This window comes from Arvicanthis niloticus, chromosome X (genome assembly GCF_011762505.2).
Source record: "Arvicanthis niloticus isolate mArvNil1 chromosome X, mArvNil1.pat.X, whole genome shotgun sequence".
NCBI lineage: Eukaryota > Metazoa > Chordata > Mammalia > Rodentia > Muridae > Arvicanthis > Arvicanthis niloticus.
In genome coordinates this window covers 110,161,088-110,182,602 of record NC_047679.1, presented here as the reverse complement: position 1 = coordinate 110,182,602, position 21,515 = coordinate 110,161,088, and the positions used below count along the sequence as shown (strand labels likewise).

Sequence of the window (21,515 nt, the reverse complement as noted above, 5' to 3'; positions counted from 1 at the left end):
AGGTTCCACCAGCAAAAATAATGATGATAATAATAAAATAGTAGCAGTAGTAGTAGTAGTAATACTGTGGTATGTTTTGAAGTATAAATAGTATCATCACAGTTAAAAGATAAGTATATAATTAATAAATCTATCAATTTCATTCTGCTGTGAGGTTTTTAAATGTTTTATTGTTTGTGAATTTTATAGCATGCATACCAATCGTACTCATCTCCCCATCCCTTCTTATCTACCCTCTGCCCTCACAACCTTCCCCACAAAAGAAAATAAAATATAAAAGAATAATAAAAAATGTGGCGAGCTCTGCTCCTGCTCTGACTCCTCAAAAGCTCACATCTTGCTCTTCTTTGATTCTTGGCTCAACAGTCACTCATGGCAGTCTGGAGCCTTCTCCCTATAGAACTACATAGCAAGCAAGTATTTCTACTTTTGTGGTGGGGAAAGCAAGGCTATGGATGGATGTAATAATTTTTAATCTATATTTTCAATACATAGTAATTTTTTCAAATAAACTTTTTTGCTCTTGTTGAGAAAAAGAATAATGAAAAACAAACAAACAAACAAACAAAAATGTCCTTGTAGAAGCTGTAGCATGTCACAGTGCATCCCACCACAGTATACTCTTTTGTCCATACATCTTTACTTGCAAGCATTCATTGCAATAAGTCATTGTTGTGGTTCAAGGTCTCTGGCTTCTGCTACACAATCAATACTGGATCCTCACTGGAACTCCTCTTAGATATCCTGTTGTTGTCCTGTGTCATGGAGATGCTGCAGGTTTCAGTCTGCAGAACCACCCCCTTCACACACTCCAGCAGTTCACAGATGGGGTAGATGTTAGTATGGGCTAACTCAAAGCTCTGTATCTGGGCCTGAGTAGTAGCTGAGTTGGTCAGCTGTCCAACTCTTCTGCACCCACACCACTAGGGCCAGCTCTCCTGTACTTCCCTGAAGAGTGGTGAAGTCAGCTCTCTCACTCTCATGCCCTCGGGGCCAGCTCACATACCATCACCCACACACACACCTGCCACCAGGGCTTGCTCTACAGTGCTACACAGGCTTTTAGTGCAGAGCGGCACTCCTGAGTGCTACAACCAGAGAGGTGGGGCCAGCTCTACACAACCCTTGGACATCAACATGGTCCCAGGCACCAGTCCAGACCAGGGGTGTCCGAGTGGCCTTTAGTGGTAATATAAGCCATGGATATTACACTGACCCCTGCTGCAGAATGCCCAAGGACCCAGACATGGCCTTCAGTGGCAGCATGGGTTCACCAAGGCCTCAGGTGGCAGGGCAGGCTACTCACACCAGGCTATTCTTATCTACCCTCATGTCTCCAGTTCCACTTCTCTTTATAGTGGTCAAACAATTCAGTTTCTCTTTCTCTTCCATCTCTCCATCACACATTTGCTCATCATAGTGGGTCCTCCTGTGGGCAGGCCACATGGTAGGCAGGCCTCTGGGTGCCAGTGGAATGTGATGGTGGGCAGGCCTCTCCAACTGTGAGTTTAAATTCATTTTTCCAACACCATTTATATTTAAAGACTGTCTTATGATTGTGTGTTCTTGGCATGTTTGTGAAAAATTAACTGAATAAATGTGTGATTGGTTTCTAGAGTCTTTTTCTTCTGTTCTATTAATCTATGTGTCTATATTTGTGTACGTACCATACTACCATGTCTCCTATAATGTTAAAGTATATATGGATTCGGATGTATGGTGACTTCAGCTTTGTTCTTTTGGCTCAGAAATGGTTTGGCTATTCAAAGCCTTTTATAGTTTCTTTCAAAATTTAGAGATTCCTTTTATATTTCTATAAAAACTGTAGTTGGAATTTTGATAGCATTTGCATTGAAGCTGTAGATCACTGTGAACAATATGGGCATTTAAACACTATAACTGCAATCCATGAACATGGAATATTCCCATTTATTTGTCTTAGATTTTTTCAACAGTGATTGTACTTTTTATGTGCCATGACTGTTCATAAGAATTCTATTTATATTCACTCCAGAAAGAGAAGGCAAGGACACATCAAAGACAATACTTCACCTACTTGGTGAGCTAATGAAAATAATTTAGACTACATACAGAAGAATGAGTGAGGAGTTACTTCCAGAGCATGGACAACCACACCACTGTAGAAGAGTCTCTGTACTCAAGAAATTGTTAAGTGTTTATAATATCCAAGAGTAACTTAGGGGGAAAAAGATGTATTCTACCTAACAGATGTAGCCCATCATCCAGAGAAGTCAAGACAGGAACTTAGGACAAAACCTGGAGACAGGAACTATTCAAAGATCCATGAAAGCTGATTACTGCCTTGCTCCTCATGGGTTGCTCAGCTTGCTTTCATATAGGACTCTAGATCTCCTGCCTAGGGGTGGCACCACCACCCAGTGAGCTGGACCCTCACAAATCATGCATCAATCAAGACAATGTACCAAAGACTTATCCACAGGCCAATGTGGTGGGGGAATTTTCTCTGTTAAGGTCCCCTCTTCTAAAATAACTCTAGCTTGTATCAGGTTGATGTAAAACTAGCCAGCATAATTGATCCCTTATCAACTGGACATGTAAACACATCACTGTTCAACCACAACATTTCCTTTTTGTTATTCCCAACACATCAAATTAATATCACAATATAAAACATTCTAAACTTTAGAAATCCTGTGATCTTTAAAAATTCAAACACTTTAAAATTCAGTCTCTTAAAAACATCTAAAGTCCAGTCAGGGGCAGAGCAGATGGCAATCCTCTGTTCATCCTAGCGTGGTGCCTGGCTTGCTGGCCAAAGTTGTCTTATGCCTAGGATTCATAAAAATAAAATAAAATCCAGGCAGTGGAACATGTGATGAGGAAGACAAAGACCTGTGGACTGTCATGCTATACACAGCACAAACAGGCCACAGGTACCTGCTTGTCTGCATACCACACAACATGGATGGAGGTTGTCACCCAGGGACCCGCCAAGCCATGTGGCCAGCTTGCAGCAAGAGTCCCCATTATGTGGTAATCAGATGGGAGAGAGGAGGAGCAGCTGGAGCATTGTGAAGAGATGGAACTGGAGACTCGAGGATGGAGAGGAGGAGCCTGTTGTGAGTGGCCAGCTCTGTCACCTGGGCCCATGGTGAGGTCCCAGCCTGAGCATCCACTGAGCGCCATCTCTGAGTCAGTGGCTACAAAGTCAGGGGTCAGCGTTGATGTCCATGGCTCTTATTACCACTAGAGAACATGGAGGATGTTGCTTATCAGGACAGCTATTGGGGACAGGTGGATATTCAGGGGATAAACATTACTGTCCCCGTCCCTCACTGGATGAGGCATTCTGGAGAGCTAGATCCATCTGAGGCAGCCCTGCACCTTCCTCAGGCAGCTTACTGGAGCTGGCCCTGGTAGGGGGTGTGGATAATCTGGCCCAAGGACATGAGTGTGGGAGAACTGGCCTGCCACTCATCTGCCTCGAGGTGCCTTGGGTACAGAGGTGATGCCTCCCCCACCTCTTCCCCCTCACCATTTGAGGCCATCAAGAGAGAACTGACTCTGGAGTCATAAGAGTGGGTAAGCTGGCCCTGTCCTACACCAACTGCGGCAATCAAGAGACTAGTCAAAGGGAACAGTCAAGCCATCCATGAGAGCAGGACCAAGGGAGAGTTGTCCCTGGCACCCCTCTGCTGTGAGTTGGCCTGTGAGGAGGGGAGATGCCCTCTGCCCTTGTGCCCCTTGCCACCTGAGACAGTCAGGAGAGCTGAGCCTAAGGTCTTGAGAGCAAGTAAGCTGTCCCTGTCCCTTGCTGAGCCCTGCACCTCATCTGAGCATCAGAGTAAAGCTGGCTTTAGCGGAGGGGATGCAGGTGAGCTGGCTCTAAGGTCCAGAGCACAAGAGAGCTGGTCTTGCTACTAGTCTGCCATGAGGTGGGGCTGGGGTGCGGGGTTGGCAGAGGTGTAGGGGGTGATGCCACTCCACCCCCCACCACCTGTGGCAATCAGGAGAACTGGGTCTGGGGTCAGGAGAGTGGAAGAGCTATCTGTGCCCCTCCCTGGCTGTAGCACTAGGGAGAGGGGGGCATGTATCTCACCTGGGCACCACAGTGGAGCTGGCCTTGATGGCAAAGACATGTGTGAGCCAGCCCTGAGGGTGTGCAAGTGGGAAAGCTGACCCATCCCCTTACAGGCTGCAGTACTTTGGAGAGTGGACCCCAAACCTTGACTAGGCAGCCCGGTGGAGCCTGCTCTGTAGGTGTGGAGCCTGTTCTGTAGGTGTGGGTGCAGGTTAGCTTCCTTAAGTGCAAGAAAGAATGAGAGCTGACCCTGCCTCCTGCAGGTGGCAGCATTGGGTGACCTAGCTGAAGCAGTGCTGGAGAGCTCGCCCTGGTGGCTTGGATAAAGGAGGGCTGCTCGGCTAAGCAGCTCAGCTACCCCCGCCCCCAAACTCAGATCCAGGGCTCTGAATTGGCCCATCACAAAATCTATATCACCTGGAAATGGTTAAGATGCCTGGAAGGGGCAGTCCTGCTGTTCCAACACAGCAGGATCTCCATAACACAGGGCAACAACAGGATAAAAGGGGTGGGGGTGGGGGTGGGGGATCTCATTGAGAATTCATTATTGATGGTGTCACAGAAGCCAAAGATCTCAAACCAGACCAATGACTCATTGCAGTGAATATTTGCAAGTGAAGACATGAGGACAGAGGGATATACTGCAGGACACACAGTGACATACTACATCTTCCGTGATGCGGTGTTTTCTATACTTTGTTTCCCTTTATGTTGTTGTTTGTGTGCTTGTGTTTTATTTTTGGGGGGGTGTTCAAGGATGAAGGCGGATACGAGTAGAAAGGGTAATCAGCAAGACTGGGGTACATGATGTAAAACTCACAAAGAATTAATAAAAAGTTAAAGAAAAACCTTCCAACGTCTCTTTCACAGTTCAAAGTTTCTCAGTTGTGGGTTCCTGCAAAATCAAAGGTAAGTTAAATACTTAACTAAATACTTACTTAAATACTTGCTCTTCAACAAGGAAGAGCCAGGTCACAGTCACAATCTGAACAAATCTACAACTATAAATAAGTCAGGGCCGAATATCTAGGATTCACTGATGAGCTTCTGGACTCCTCTGAAGGGCCTGGATCACTTCTTCAGCTCCACACTTTGCAACACACCACATCTTGCATAGCCTCATGCTAGCTCTATGGCTACTGCTGTCCTTGGCTGTTGTCCCATAGTATTGGTATTTACAAAATGCTGGGGTCTTCTGCTTCAACTGGGCTGCATTTTTCCCATCAGCCTTTCCTGAGCTCTGTATGAGGACTCTGACCCTGACACATGGTGCCATGCCTTAAATTCTGCACATGGCCCTTTCAATCCTGGGACTTCAACTACAACTGACTCTGAACCTTCACCAACAGCATCTGCCAGCCTCTCTTTAGGGACTCGAGTCCTGCCATACAGTGCCAAGTCTCAGCTGCTCTCCATGGCATCTTTGTGCCTTCAAACCCTGTACCATGTGGGAAACTCTTACACATTAGCAAGTTCTTCTGCCAGCTTGAGGTACAGATTTGGTCTCCTGTGGACCACAGCTTCTGTATGATGACTTCCAGGAAACATCTCCCAGAAGATTTCACCTCAATGATGCTGGTCTCTTCTTAGTCACCACTAATTTTTCAGCTCAAGCTAAGCAGAATCAACTGTTTCAGAAAACCAAAGGTTTTACCTTAATGGTTCTTATTTCAAAACATTGAATGACCCTGATAGAGTCTTTAAGGGGCTCAAACTTCCTGTGAGACCTCACAAGCCAGGCCTCCATCATCTGCACTGCAGCTCCTACATCTTGGACTTTGCAGCCTCCAAAGCTATAATTCATAAATTTATTTTATTTGTAATTTACTCAGAATCAGGCTTCCATTATGTCAACAGAAAATAGACTAAGACACACATGAGTTTTAAAACCTTTGGGATACTTAGTCTGTTGTCCTTGTTTGGCCACCAAGGTGTTTTCTGTGCTCTGATCATGAGGTCACTAGAAGATTTTCTGCCCTTTTTAATATGAACCACCTTAGGCTATGTATTTGGAAATTAATTTTGAATCCATACTTCTAGAATTTTCTACAACTTGAATTGGATGCTAAATCTGTTTTGTTTCTGTTCTATCTGTAGCAGATTCAAGTTTAGCCTTGATTACATGTAGAAAAGTAAAATGCTGGATTTTTTTTTTTTTTTTTTTAAGAAGGCAGGCAACTCGCAGACACAGTCTGTTAAAATCTTCAGGGGATAAAATCAGGGAAAATGGATAACAGCTATCAGAAGAGCTGGATGATGTCACAAAATCTCTACTCTGAATAACAAGGAAAATAGAGAATTTTGCAAAGCAGAACAGGAGAGAAAGTCCAGAGTCCATCCTGGGGGGATTGACGTGCTTGAGGAGTGAAACAGCAGATGTTCAGACAGGACTCGCAGTTTAAGAAGTGTCTCAGGGACTTTTCACAGACATTGTAAGGAGCAGAAAAGGTAGTAGTGGGAAAAACTCCTTTTCAGGTTTGTCTCCAGTAGGGATGAGAAGCCGTTTTTTTTTTGTTTTTTTTTTTTTTAAGACCTTTGTTGAGTAGGCACATGGCCAGCCTAGATCCTCCCTGTATCAAACTGTAGGACAAGTGAGCAAGTTTGACAGGACTGTTACACTGAGACCTGGCCAGCAGAGTATGTCTAGACAGTGGGGAAGAAACTTTGAGTCAGAATCAGGCAATAGTCAGTGAGGTGGAAACCGGGTCAGAGCCAGAGTCTGCAATGGAACACAGGCATGGATTCCAAGGAGGCTGGACACGAGAGGGGACTGCCCAGGCGCATGGCCAGCATGTACAACCCAAACTATGAAGGATCTCCCACTGAGAGGACAAACATCTGTGATTCCAATTTGGACAGAACCTCCCAGAAACATGGCCAGCATTCTCAACCTCATAGGTATGAACAGTATCTGCTCACAACCTGCATAAAGCTAGCCCTGAGACTGAGAAGGAACCCTGTGTTCATTCAGAGCCAGAATCCCCACACAGAGTGCTCCTCTTTACTTAACCAGGGTCAATTTCGCAGGCCACCCATGGCCTACTCTGTTATTTCCCCCTCTCTCATTTCCATATTTGTTCCTCTCCCTAGTCCTGCCTTTTCATTTTTTTCCTGATAAGCTTTCTCAAGAAACATAGACTAGCATGGTTTTGTGGTGTCCCTGCTTCAACTCTTGGGAGCTGCTAGTGATTCCTGCAATCTGACTACTTTTATTCTACCTCTAGAAAGAACTGCCTCGTTTTCCCCCTAAACTCCCTGTCCCCTCTTCTGTTTAGCTTTCCTCCCTCTATGCCTTTTTTCCTTATTTTTGAGCTTTATTATTGTGTGAATGTGTATGTTTAGTATGTGCCTGTGTGTACACATACATGGTGTATATATAGAAGTCAGAAGACAACTTGGTGGAGTCAGCTCTCTCCTTCCACCTTTACATGAGTTCCAGGAATCAAAGTCAGGTCATTTGGGCTTCAGGGCAACTACTTTTACACACTCTTTGCCCAGCTATCTTGTTGACCACTTCTCCATTTTTTTCGATCATCCAAATGGTAATCATATCTTACTCTGCAATTTTCTCTTCCTGACATGTTTTCCAGTAACAGATATCATAGTGCCCTTTATTCTTTATTCTTTTTACTTCCTATGTGTGGTGGAATTGAAAGTCAGTTGTTTTTCATTAACTTTTATTATACTTTCATACGTTGATAGTGATTGTGTATTCAACTCTTAAAGTCATTGGTCAAGATTGGGCATGGTATCCCAAGCATGTGGTCTACTGAGACAGACCGTAGTCCAGCAGACAAAAAAAAAAAAAAAATGACACCTCAGCAATATAACAACCCAGTCCCTCTTTCAAATTGCAAACATACCCATTGAAGAAATAAGGATGAACCCAAATGCATGAATCTCAATGCAAAACCACAAGGAACATGAAAAACAAAGTCATCTTGGCTCTCATAGACCTTAAATGTAAAACCTGTAACTCTAGGAAGTGTTAGAGGAAAGACTAGAGAAAATATTTCAACAGATATCCAGAAGCATGGGCTTTCAGGAAAGTTCCACAGTCTTTCAAGAAATAACCCCAACAACTGACCAACAAATTACAGGAAATAACTTTTGCACAACAAAATGAAAGAATTCATTGAATGAAGAAGGAATCTAGGAACTGGGTGTGGTGGGGGAGGAATCCTTGATAGCTCAACAGAATAGTATCTGTGTAATGCTCAAAAACTAAATAAGAAATCAAAGGACCAGTCAATAAATTAGCTAATGAAATGTGTCAGGGACACATTTCCATTAAATACATGGAACAAAATTCATTCTAGCTCACCAGCCATCATAGAAGTATAACTTAAAACTGTTGAAATCCCATCTTGCTCCAGTCAGCATGGCAGTCATTCAAAAAATAATAATAATAACAACATATGCTGACAAAGATGTAGAAAATTCAAACCAACAGAAACCCTGCTAGCAAGAATGTAAATGGGCCCAGTCTTCAGGATGCCTTTTCCCTCTCTTCCCAGTTCAATTGGGTGTATTTGTGTGGGTTTATTTCTGGATTGTGTGGTTCTGTCCTCTCCAGTACTGTCCTGTTCTGTTGTGTTCAGGTCAGTTTGGGTTTGATTCTGCTGATCTATGTGTGTTTCCTTTAACCTCTACCCAACAGTCTTCCTTACTGTAGTTATAAGTCTTGAACCAGCCAAACTTCCATTTCCCCTTCTTTTAAAATGGTTTAAACTAGCTAACTTTGTATGCATTTCCATTTATTTTATAGTAATCTTTATTACATCTACAAAACTATCTTACCGGGAATTTTTATAGGAATTGTTAAATCAGTGTATCAATTTCAGAAAATGTGACATCTTTTCTATGAATGCATGTATCTCGCCATTTATTTATTACTTTGGATTATGTCAGCAACCGTCTACAAAGTCCTCCCAATATTTTGTTAAATTTATGTCTAACTATATATTTTGTTTTGTGTTTCTACACTTATTTATAGACTGTACTCAGTTGAAGAACAAAGGACAAATTATAAGTGTCAGTTTTCTCCTTCTACCTTATGGATCCTGTAATCAAACTCAGTTACTGAAGTTTGGCATCAGGCCCATTCCCATGAGAAGCTGTCTCACTGGATTGGATTAGATTAGATTAGATTAGATTAGATTAGATTAGATGGTTCATTTGTTTGAGCAACTGAAATAGTCTGTGTTTCGTTTTAGTACTCATGTTTTGATTGTTGAACTCATTTAAATTGCTGGTTTAATATTTTAATTGTATTTATTTTTATTTTTGTGTATGAGCGGTTTGCCTGCATGAATGTAAGTGTAGCATCTGGACAGAAAAAGGCATCAGAACCCCTGGAACTTAAGTTACAGACAGTTGTGAACCACCATATGGGCAGTGGAAAACAAACCCAGGCCCTGTGCAAAGGCAGCAAGTATGCTTAACCAGTGAGCCATATGTCCGTTATTATTTTTATTCATTCCTTGTGATTGCCTACATAATTAACTCAATTATCTTCAAGAACAGTTTCCCTTCATTCTGTCTAATCTTTGTGCCTTATATTACACTGGCTAAAGTATTTCCAGAACTGTGTAAAATAAGAATAATGAGTGTGGGCATTGTTGCCTTCTTCTCAATATTAGAAAAAGTGCTTAACCTTTCTGTATGAAGCATGTTAACTATTCTCTACTGAATTAAAGAAGTTATCTTCTATTCCCACTTTTTGAAAGTTTTCATGGTAAATGGATGTTTAATTTTGTCAAATATTTTCTACATAGATTAATGCAATGGTATCCTTTTCTTCCTTTATCTGCTTAATGTGTTAGGTTACAGTGATTGATTCTCAAATATAAACCAGCTTTGCACCTCCTAAACAAACTACATTTGGTTGTAGTATATAATCCTTTCGTGTTGTACTGTATTCTGCTTGTTAATATTTTTGCTAAGGATTTTTATATACAGTAGTATATAGATTTAATTTTGGTCTTGATCTATTTGATTTATATCATTGGTAATAAGTTTCTTTTTTTAAAAAAATGGAAAGTGTTCCCTCCTCTTCTGTTTTCTGGAGAAGAACTTGAAGATGTGATATAAATATTTCCTTAAGTACTTGTATTTCTTCATCAAAGCCATCTGGCCTAGGATATTTATCTGGGAAGGCTAAACAATAAATTTGACAATTAGAGGGCTTTTGAAATTTGCCACTGAAGACTAAGTGACTTGTCATAGTTTGCATTTTTATCTAACTTATTAAATACATGGCTATAGAGCCACTCATTATATTTCCTATGTTCTTTTTGCATGTGTATGTGCACAAAACTATATTTATGTGTGTTCTTTTATGTGTGCGGGCACACGTGCATACACATACATGTGGAGGTTTGATGTTGCTATCAAGTGTTACATTAAGCCGTCTATCACCCTAGGCCTTATCACTTAGATTGATGTTTGAAGATATATTGAGATAGCAACTGTTTCTTCTTGATATTCGCAATACATCATGTCTCCTTCTGTTTGCCATCAATGGTAAAAGTCTGTCAATATTTTTGATGCTTACAAAGAACTTGCTTTTTATCAAATTGATTTTCTATTGTTTTCAGATTACAAACCCATTGTCGGCTAGTTTCCCTGCTGCTTCCACAGGGTTCATTTGGATTTGTCTCTTTAGACTTTTTTGCTAGGAGCGTACAGAGAACAGACTGTAGACCATTCATATGCAAAGGTATGAATTTAGTTCTATTAATTTCCCTCTTAGCGGTGCTTTTATTTCTTTTACAGATTTTGGCCTACTATATTTGCATAGCTATTCAGAAAATTATTTTTAATTTCTTCTAAGATTTCTCTATGTGTCAAGGGTTATTTAACACTATTTTGATTAATTTCAAAAATATGTGGTGTTTTTTCTCTTGTAGCTCTATGATTGCATACTAATTTGATTCCATTTTTTCCAGAGAAGTACTGAATATGATTTCAAATTGTAGGGCTTGTATATGCTTATTTTATAGCTTTGGGTGTGGTCTATCTTGGTATAGATTCTGTAAGCACTTGTTAAAAAATGTATATTCACTTGGAATTTGATAGAGTGACTCTACCAATTTTTATAAAAATTTATTTTGTATGTATGAGTATTTTGCCTGCATTTATGTATGAGCACCACATGCATGTGTGCTATGCAAGAAGACCAGAAACAGGTATCAACTCCTCTGGAACTAAAGTTTCAGATGGTAGTGATTCACCCTGTGGATACTGTGAATCCAGCCTGGGTCCTCCACAGGAGCAACAAGTGAGGCTAAACACTGAGCTATCTTTCCAGCCTAGGTCTATCAATTTTATTAGATTTTATTTCTTCAGAGTTAGTGGTGTGTGTGTGTGTGTGTGTGTGTGTGTGTGTGTGTGTGTGTGTGTGTTTTCTATCAGTTGCTGAGAGGGGGGTTGTTGAAGGCTCTACCTGTAATTATTGAAATTCTCTGTTTCGTGTTTCTTCTCACCGGTGGTTTCTTTCTCTGAAATTCATTTAATCTGACATGAATACAGCTCATGGTATATATGTTACTATTCCTTTACCGTCAGCTTTTTTGTATATGAAAAGTCTATTTTAATTAAGTATTTATTTTGGGTTCTTTTCTAAATACTCTGCCAATCTTACCTATTTACATTTAAATTCTATCTTGTGTGTATGGGTGTTTTGCTTGATGTATGTCTGTGTACTATATCCATGCAGTGTGGCCTTGAGTGGTTATACTGAGGCCAGAGAAGGGTATCAGCTCCCATGAAGCCTAAGCTACATGGTTGTGAGAAGCTGTGTCCGTGCTGAAAAACATACCCAGGTCTTTTGGAAGAGCACCCAGTGCTTTTAACCAGAAAGACATCTCTCTATCCCCAATCTTATCTTTAATTGGTGGATTTAAAGAACATGTTTGATGCATATATTGATGTGTTGCAGCTTAAGTTTATGATTTTCTGATTAGTTACTGTTATTTTTGTTTGTGGTATTTTTATTTTATTTTTTATATGTCTTCCTGCACCTTACTTGGCCTTAGGGGAGGCCATATTGACTTGTGAGTATTATCTTCAATCTGCAAGTGTTGTATTGTGGAAAATACACCTTTTAAATATAAGATGGATTAGTATTCAGAGATACAAAATAAAAAAGATAAAGTCAATCAGTTACATTCTCAAAGAATCAAAACCAGGGCTTCCTGGCCCCCCTTAAAGGGCCACCTTAATTAACCTACCTGTATTCAAGCAGACACAACTGAGAAGCTATAAGACTAATCTCTAACTGTATAAGCTGTTAAGTTTAATCCCATTTAGTCCCATAAAACCTACCAAATTATATTGAGTATGAAGGCTTGGTCCTTAGTTAGTGAGCTGTCTGACTGCTTCGGAACAATTAGAAGGTGTGCCCTTGGCCTTAAAGGAGTTGTGTCGCTGGGGTAGGCTTGAAGATTTTAAAACCTCTCTCTCTCTCTCTCTCTCTCTCTCTCTCTCTCTCTCTCTCTCTTCTCTCCTGTCTCTGTCCCTGTCTCTGTCCCTGTCCCTGTCCCTGTCCCTGTCCCTGTCCCTCTTCCTCTCCCTCTTTCTCTCCCTCTCTCTTTCCTTCTCCTCTGCCTCCAACTTGAAGTTCAGGGTGTGAGCTCTCAGCCACTGCTCCAGCGCCATGCCTACCTACCTGCTGCTATGCTCCCCATCATGATGGCCATGGACTCTAACCCTCTGGAACTGTAAGCAAGCCTCCAGTAAGTCCTTTCTACTATAAGCTGCCTTGGTCATGGTGTCTCTGCACAGCAATAGAACAGTAACTATGGCATTAACTAAGAGCAATATCAAGCAGACAATGTATCCTAAGACTTGAAATGAGGACATCTGGACAGGCCTGGAAGAAACAGACAAATATATTCCAACCTCCTGGTGTAAAGCAATTATTGCCAGACATAAAATAACTTCACTTGGAGAAATTACATCACAAAGAAATGGCTGTGTTCTTAGTCCTCTTCACCAATTCTGGAGTCATATTCAAAATTAGATCTCTGTAAACCACAAAGGAAATGTATACTTAATGTCTTCAAGGAGAAGACAGTATATTTGTTAGAAGATTTGTGTAATGTTCACCAATGTAAACCAGCAAGATTTTTAAGAACAGGAATGTGTATTCAAAGAATATTATGTCAAGAAGGAAGGCTACAAATTTATATCTGGAGGAATGTATTAATAGAGGTATATTTGCCCAGAATTCTGGATTGAACATGTTGACTCAATCACCTCAGAGCATGGTTTATAATCCTTTGATTAGGTTGTTTAAAGGCAGAAAATGGGGCAAACTTAACAGACTTTCTTAGTATAACTTCAAGATATGTACAAAACATGACAAAAGGAAGGTTGACACGGTCCTGTTAAGTGGGAACTGCTCAGTGGTATCTTACATACAATGCCTGAGGTCAGAAGACAGTCTCTTCAGCAAAATGCTACAGAATTAATGCTAGATAGGGGAAGTGCCCTGACAGTATTGTTCCATATGCTCAAAGCATTATGGTAGATAAAAAGGAATTATGCCCCTTGTTTTTAACAATTGAATCCCAGAGAAGTGTGGTCAGATAGTATGCTTAGCTGTCACTCACAAATTGGACCAATTGCTTCAGTAAGCCACAGATAAAATATGAATAAACAAAGATTTCAGACCTGTGGTGATCTGTGGTGATAGCTAATTAAACATGAGATTTCTAGAAATTAATAAGTTTGAAACTGACCAAAGTGTATTATTACTCTCTACAATGGGAAACACTTCAGGAGTCGACTCAAGTTGCCATAATAGAAAATAATAGACTCTTGTTTAGTGCCTAACTTAAGTGGATTAACAGTGGTAGAAAGCTTTGATTGTATGGGAGGTAACATGTCTCTGAAATGGAATTTTCAATGCAAGTGCAATATATACTGTTATTATTCTTCAAAACATAAACCTAAGAGAAATTCATTTTTCCCCAGGGACAGTATGTGGAGGAAAAACGGGAATGGTTTTGACTTTTTGAGACCCCCCCCCCCCATCATCATGGCTGGCCAGTAAGAATGGGAGTTTCTGGAAATCAGAGGTTAGAAAGTTAATTTAAGTTAATTTAATAGTGAATCAACTGGGACCTCCAATATACTCTGGAATTTAGTTTTCTAGCCCTCTGGTGTTTTGTAAGAACAGATATACTTAGAAACTATCAAATTCACCATGGAGTATGGAGCCTTAGTAGAAAGGGTGACATGAAGATCCTCTCCGTCACCCAAGTACAATACTTAACTAAATACAATTGCCCCTCAATATCAATTCGGACTTGGCTCCCAGGATGACATCAGTAGACATGCTCCTGTGGATGTGGAACTCCCAGAAAGCTTCAACAAAGAATGACAGGCAAGCAAGGAATGCTAACAGCAGGAGAAATAGTCTTCCTCAGGGAAAAGTATAACAATTAGTTATGCAATAGCAAGTGATCATCCCTGAAGACATATATACAGGTAATATTATACAGACTGAAAAGGTTATATTTTTGTGTTTAGAAGTATACACACACACACACACACACACACACACACACACCCAGGACCACATGTCAATCTGATATATGTAATAAGGAAAAAGAGGCCATGAATTCGAGAGAGAGAAAAAGGGTATGTTGGAAGGTTTGGAGGACAGAAAGGGAAGAAGTGATGTAATTTTATTTTTTATTGAATATTCTACTTGTTTACATTTCAGATGTTATCCCCTTTCCCCATTCTCCCACCCCAAGAACTTCTTATTCTGTCCTCACTCCTGCTGCTTCTATCCATCCACCCACTCTCACTCCCTGCCTCTAATTACCCCACACTGGGGCATCCTGCCTTCACGGGACCAAGGACCTCCTCTCCCACTGATGCCTAAACAAGGCCATCCTCCACTGCATATACAGTGATGATACTTGAAGTTGATGCAGCCAAGAACCTAAGACAAGGTAGGTCATAGGCCTAGAGGAAAACCTACAACTAATTATTCTAGCAAAGGAACATAGCAATAAAATGACTCCTAATGACATATTGTTATATGCATAGATCCATGTCTCCCTCAACCCTCATCCAGAGAACATTCTTCTTGCAGTAGGTGGACATGAACACGGAGATCCATAACTGGACAATGTGCAGAAAGGAAGAGACTTTGGGGCACTCAGTTCTAAATGGGATATTTTCATCTAACCCCTCCCTTCAAGGCTAAGGCTCGGGGATCTATATGGAAGAGGAAAGATTGTAAAAGCCAGAGGTGACAGATACCTCCAAGCAAACAGTGTCTTCCAGACACAACAAATCTAATACACATATGGATTCACAGACATGGGTCCCTTCATGCATGTTCCCAGGCTGGTGGTTCTGATCCTGGGAGCTCTGGTTGGTTGGTATCACCACTCTCCCCTTGGGGCCACAAGCCCCTTCAGCTCTTTCAGTCTTCTCTCTACCTCCTCCACTAGGGACTCCATGATCAGTTCAATGGTTATATGTCAGATTCTGGCAGAGCATTGCAGGAGACAGGTATATCAGGCTCCTGTCAGCATGCATTCCTGGCTTTCACAACAGTATCTGAGTTTGTTGACTGCACATGGGATGGATTCCCATGTATGGGAGTCTCCAGATGGCCCCTCCTTCAAAGTGGGACCAAGGCACCCACATTTGGTCTTCCTTCTTTATGAGCTTCATGTGGTCTGTGAGTTGAATCTTGGCTATTTCAAGCTTTTGGGCTAATATCCACTTACCAGTGAGTAAATACCATGCATGTTCTTTTGTGATTGGATTACCTCACTCAGGATCATATTTTCTAGTTCCATCCATTTGCCTAAGAATTTCATGAAGTCATTGTTTTTAATAGCTAAGTAACACTCCATTGTGTAAATGTACCAAATTTTCTGTATCCATTCCTCTATTGAAGTACATCTGGGTTCTTTCCAGCTTCTGGCTATTATAAATAAGGCTGCTGTGAACATAGTGGAGCGTGTGCCCTTGTTATATGTGTGATATAATTTTAAAACCAGAAAAGCAAAAGATTTTTTAAATGAATTTCTGAAACAAAATGAAATGGTGGGAGATTAAAAAAAAAAAATGCACATGGAGTGCATAAAACCATCCAGACCAAATCTAGAAGGCACACGAAGCTGATATAATGAAGCTATCAGATGCCTGTTTGCTTGACTACCTCTTCTTTTCCTTAAATGTATACCATCTCTAGCAATGCCTTATAAGAAGTTATAGAAACAAAAATGGTCATGGAACTTGTTCAGGAAGTGGGTCATCTCCTAAGAAAGCTTACATTAACCCAAAGTGGATAGGCATTAGAACCTGACTCAGTGTTAGATGTGAAAGCAGAGGCAAATACAAGTTTGGAGATGTTGGGGTTACAGAATATATGCTTACCCAAATTCTTTGGAGAGCCAAGTATCTTGAGATAGAGACTTGAGATAGACACTGCTTTCTGAAAAATAGCCAACAGTTAGATGACTAGAGCAGAACTGGGAAAGAATAAGATGGAGATTTTGGTAGGGAAAAGAAAATAAATCGTATGGAAAGGCAAACCAATGATGTTCTCTGAATGAGGACATGGTGTTTTATTTAACTAACTGCTGACCACAGGGCATGCATGGCAAGATATGGATGCCAGTGATAAGATAAACAAGATAACATGATCTGAGAGTGTGTTTTCCAGTGCCGTTCTGAAGGTTACCCAATGGGTCATGTATGAAGTGTCAATACAATGGTGGAGGAGACTGTTTGCTTTTTGGTTTTGTTTTGTTTTGTTTGTTGAGATCAAAGACTTCCTCTGACAAGGTTAATCTTGTGACTAATACACTTGACCTCTCGGGGCTACAGGAAAGGAACCAAATACTCATCTTTAATATGATACTGTTCTTTAGGGATAGTTATGTGGAAGAAAATTGACTCCATCATATGGAGATGATCTTTTTTCATAAAATCAGATATATACTCTGGATAAACATTTATCTATGCTCACAATGGTCACTGTGTGTGTGTGTGTGTGTGTGTGTGTGTGTGTGTGTGTGTGTGTGTGTGATGTTAATTTTAGTTGCCATCCTGACTGGATCTGGAATCAACTGAAGAACAAGCCTCTGCACACGTGTGTGGGGGATTTGGATGATTAGGTAAACTGGAATGTGCTACACTCCCCCCCCCCCGACCCCATTTGAGTGTTCCTTCCAGTGGCAAGACAGGTAGGTGTAAGATCTAAGGAAAAGCTTTTCCTGCTTGCCTTTACATCTTGCTGGTAAGTTCTTCTACTTTGTTAGTTCATCCCTGTTATTGTTGCCAGCACTGCTGCCACTGTCATTGCTGCCACTATCGTTGTCGTCCTTGGCTGATAAAGGAACAAGGCTTCTTCTACCTTTCGGCTCTTTTGTTATCCTCCAGAGCTTCAGGGCCAGATTGAAACTGCTGACATGGCAACCTCATGGACAGAGAAGCCACTGAGTCTGCTACCTCTTCACTGTGCAGACAGCCAGTTAAGCTACCCAGACTTTATCATATAAGACAATAGAACATCCCCCCCTTGTTATATATTAAATCTGTCAACTCTGAGAAAGAACTCTCACTTAAACAGTATGACAACTTAAAAGGCCTTGTTAATTTTGTGACATTTAATAAAACTCCAACCAATGAGCTTGTTTTATAGGAAGGGAAGAGTGATGATGTGACAATGGACATAAATCCACAGAAGTTATTGGTTTTCTTTGCTCCATCACCCAAATAATAGAGTGGAGAATGAACTTCGGAAGGGTTAATTCTAGTTCCAAAACAGCTAGTCAGATCAGTGTTCAACTGAAAGACGCAGTGTATGCTTTAAGTCAGGTCTTCCAACAGTGGCTACCTCAATAGTGCATCTAGCTGTAGGTACATATGTATAAGGGATTTTTTTTTAACTTTTAATTCTTGTGTTTATTATCATTATTATCTATGTGCATGAGGTGTATGAGAGTAGGTGTGTACATTCCATGGAATGAATGTGGAAGTCAGAAGACAAACTTCAGGAATAGGTTCTCTTCTTTCACAGTGGGTACCAGATCTTGAACTCAGGTCATCAACCTATGTATGGCAACCATTTTAGACACCTCACCATCTATTTTTTATGTAATTTTGTATTTGCTTGTTGACACAGAAACCTCAGTATTCATGAATCTGGATATCCTCATACCCAAGAGAGTTATGCTTCAATAAGGGATGGAGATCCTGACTAGGATAAATTAGGAACTGAGACTGCTCGTGGATGCCAGGATTATCAACAAGAGAGAAAGAGACATTGCTCTGTAGTCATGGTGATTAACCTAACTACCAAGGAAGGGAGGAGGGTACCAACAAGAGAGAAAGAGACATTGCTCTGTAGTCATGGTGATTAACCTAACTACCAAGGAAGGGAGGAGGGTACCAACAAGAGAGAAAGAGACATTGCTCTGTAGTCATGGTGATTAACCTAACTACCAAGGAAGGGAGGAGGGTAGAGAGTCACTAATAATTAGGGCCAAAATTATTATGTCTCGCCCCTACAGAATTTACCAATATGCCTCTTACTATTCCTATTTCTTGAATATATGTTTGCTGAGAAACTATGACAGGTCAGTAAAGATGTAAACATTAAGTTCTGAGATCCAGGAAGAATTAAAATTGAGATCTTTCTGAAACATAAAGGTAGAAAACAATGAGGCAAGGTTTTGGCAGACTATAAAAGGAACATCAGACGGGTCTTGAAAGAGGAAAATTAAAACGAATGGACACCTTTTGGCCAGCAACAAATTCTGAAATTACTGTAGGTATGCATTCTTCTAAATTACTTTTCCTTTAAATAGCATGTTTATTGAAACAGAAATGAATATTTAAAATGTACAAATGGATAATATACATATATGCATAATCATGAAATCATCCCCACAATTGAAACAAATAATGTTATCTTTAATATCGTCAAAGTTTCTGTGGGTCCTCTAGGAATTTTTTCCTTCTAACTTATTAGAATGTGAAAAGTCTGCCACAAGCTCCTGTGTTTAGACAATTTGGACTCAGCTGGTGGGTGGTGTTGTAGCCCCTTTAAAGTAGAGGTGTCTACCTGCAGGAAGTAGGCCCTGGAGGGAGTGGGCCTTGAGGTTTAGAGCCTTCTTTCTCTCAGCTTTCTAACCTAGTTAGTTCTGAATGAACAGCTGCTATGAAACCAATCACTGCCATACCTTCCTCACCACGATGGGAACTATATTCTCAAAGCTGACCCAAAATACAGTTCTGTGCTTTCAAGTTGCATGATGGCCAGGCCAGAGGCATTTCTGCCACTGCTGCAACAAACAAGAGAAAGAACCACCAAAACTGGTGAAAAGTGGAAAAGGTTCAAAACAAGAACAAGATACGGCAGAAGCAGAGCTAACCAGCAGGAAAAACAGCCTTGCAGCTGTCCAGTCTTTGACATCTACTAAAATAAAAGTACCAGTTCCTCAGCACATTGTAGTCCCTGTGAAGAAAGACAATTGGCCTGGATTTCTGACGGGGTTGAAGACCCATAGTCTCATAGCCAATCCTGGCTATTTACTTTGAGAGAAAAGATCTGAGTAGATAGTTTTCAGTTGACATTCATTCTAAAGCCAAAAAAAAAAAAAAAAAAAAAAAAAAAAAAAAAAAAAAAAAAAAAAAAAAAAAAAGCCAGGATCAAAAGTAAGTGTTTTAGTTAGAAGAGATGACAGAGGTTCTGGTTAGTCAACAAAATGATGGACTGGGTATTAGAACTATCTAATACCTCACTGGTGCAATTAGGAATAAGTATGCTCTAACTGTATTTTGAGAGAAAAGTTTTACTTTAACAGGAAGAGTGATATGTAGGAGGAGCTAAGTGGGAAGGAGAACTGAGAGGAAGAGATGGAGTAAGGAGAGAAGTTGAAGGAGAGGAGAAGCTAGGTGATGAAAGAGAGAAAGACAGAGGGCATGGAGGCAGATGTTCACAGGTCTCCACCAGTCAAAGATAGTTTTTATATCTAGGTTGGGTATTCTGATTGAGCATTACCAAACTTATAAGTCCTTTGATTAACATTTAAAAAAAATTGTATAAAAGCAAAAAGGAAAGGGGGGCATGGGACAGGGGTTTTCTAGGGAGGGGAAATGGGGAAAGGGGATGGCATCTTAAATGTAAATAAAATAAAATTAAAAAAAATAAAATACTAAAATGAAAAAAAAAAAAGACAAATGGCAGAACTCTTCACGGTTTAATGCCAGCAATAATAAAGAACTGCAAAAACTCCCATCTTTACAAGATGTTCCTCCTGTGGATCAAGAGAAGCTTTTCATCCAAAAACTATGTCAGTGTTGTGTCCTCTTTGACATTGCTTCTTACCCACTGAGTGACCTGAAGTGGAAGGAAGTAAAGCAAGCTGTGCTAGGCAAAATGGTGGAACATATCATCCACAACTGAAACGCGATCACAGAGCCCATTTACCCCACATGTTTGCAGTTAAAATGTTTCGAACCTTGCCACCCTCCTCCAATCCTACAGGAGCAGAATTCGACCCAGAAGATGAACCAACATTAGAACCAGCCTGGCCTCATCTGCAGCTTGTTTATGAATTTCTCTTAAGATTTTTAGAGTCTCCAGATATCCAGCCCAATATAGAAAAGAAATATATTGATCAGAAGTTTGTATTGCAGCTTCTAGAACTCTTTGACAGCAAGGATCCTCGGGAGAGAGATTTTCTAAAAAAGACCCTGCACAGAATCTATGTGAAGTTCTTAGGCCTGTGTGCTTACATCAGAAAACAGATCAATAATATATTTTATAAGTTTATCTATGAGACAGAGCACCACAATGACATGGCAGAATTACTGGAGACCCTAGGAAGTATAATTAATGGATTTGCCTTGCCACTAAAGGAAGAGCACAAGATTTTCCTGTTGAAGGTGTTGCTGCCCTTGCACAAAGTGAGATACCTGAGTGTCTACCATCTCAAGCTGGCATGCTGTGTCATGCAGCTTTTAGAGAAGAACAGCACCCTCACTGAACCAGTGGTAATGGCACTTCTCAAAAACTGGCCAAAGACTCACAGTCCAAAAGAAGTAATGTTCTTAAATGAATTAGAAGAAATTTTAGATGTAATTGAACCATCAGAATTTGTGAAAATCATGGAGCTTCTTTTCTGACAGTTAGCCAAAAAATGGATGGGGGGGGTCAAAAAAGCAGTTGTCCTCTCTCTGGCTATGTTAGCAAAAGAGAAGAAAAAGGATGTTTCAGAGCCCTCCAGGAGCAGGAGAAAATTAGGAGACGTCCTGCTTTCTCTCTGGCTCTTACTGGAGAAATACTTAGTTCTGCTTTCCCTGCCTATTGTATGTCCTTGGCATGCCAATCTGTCCATGTGTGTTAATTGTCTGTTTTGTTCCATTCTTCGAATGATTGTTATTCTATGTTTTATGTTAAAAA

The 21,515-nt window shown here is 40.6% G+C and overlaps 1 pseudogene; it reads left to right on the top strand.

The window, feature by feature from the left end:
• The first annotated feature begins 20,489 nt into the window (after positions 1-20,489).
• LOC117695128 (serine/threonine-protein phosphatase 2A 56 kDa regulatory subunit gamma isoform pseudogene) lies at positions 20,490-21,240 on the top strand (annotated as a pseudogene).
• Positions 21,241-21,515: the final 275 nt, after the last annotated feature.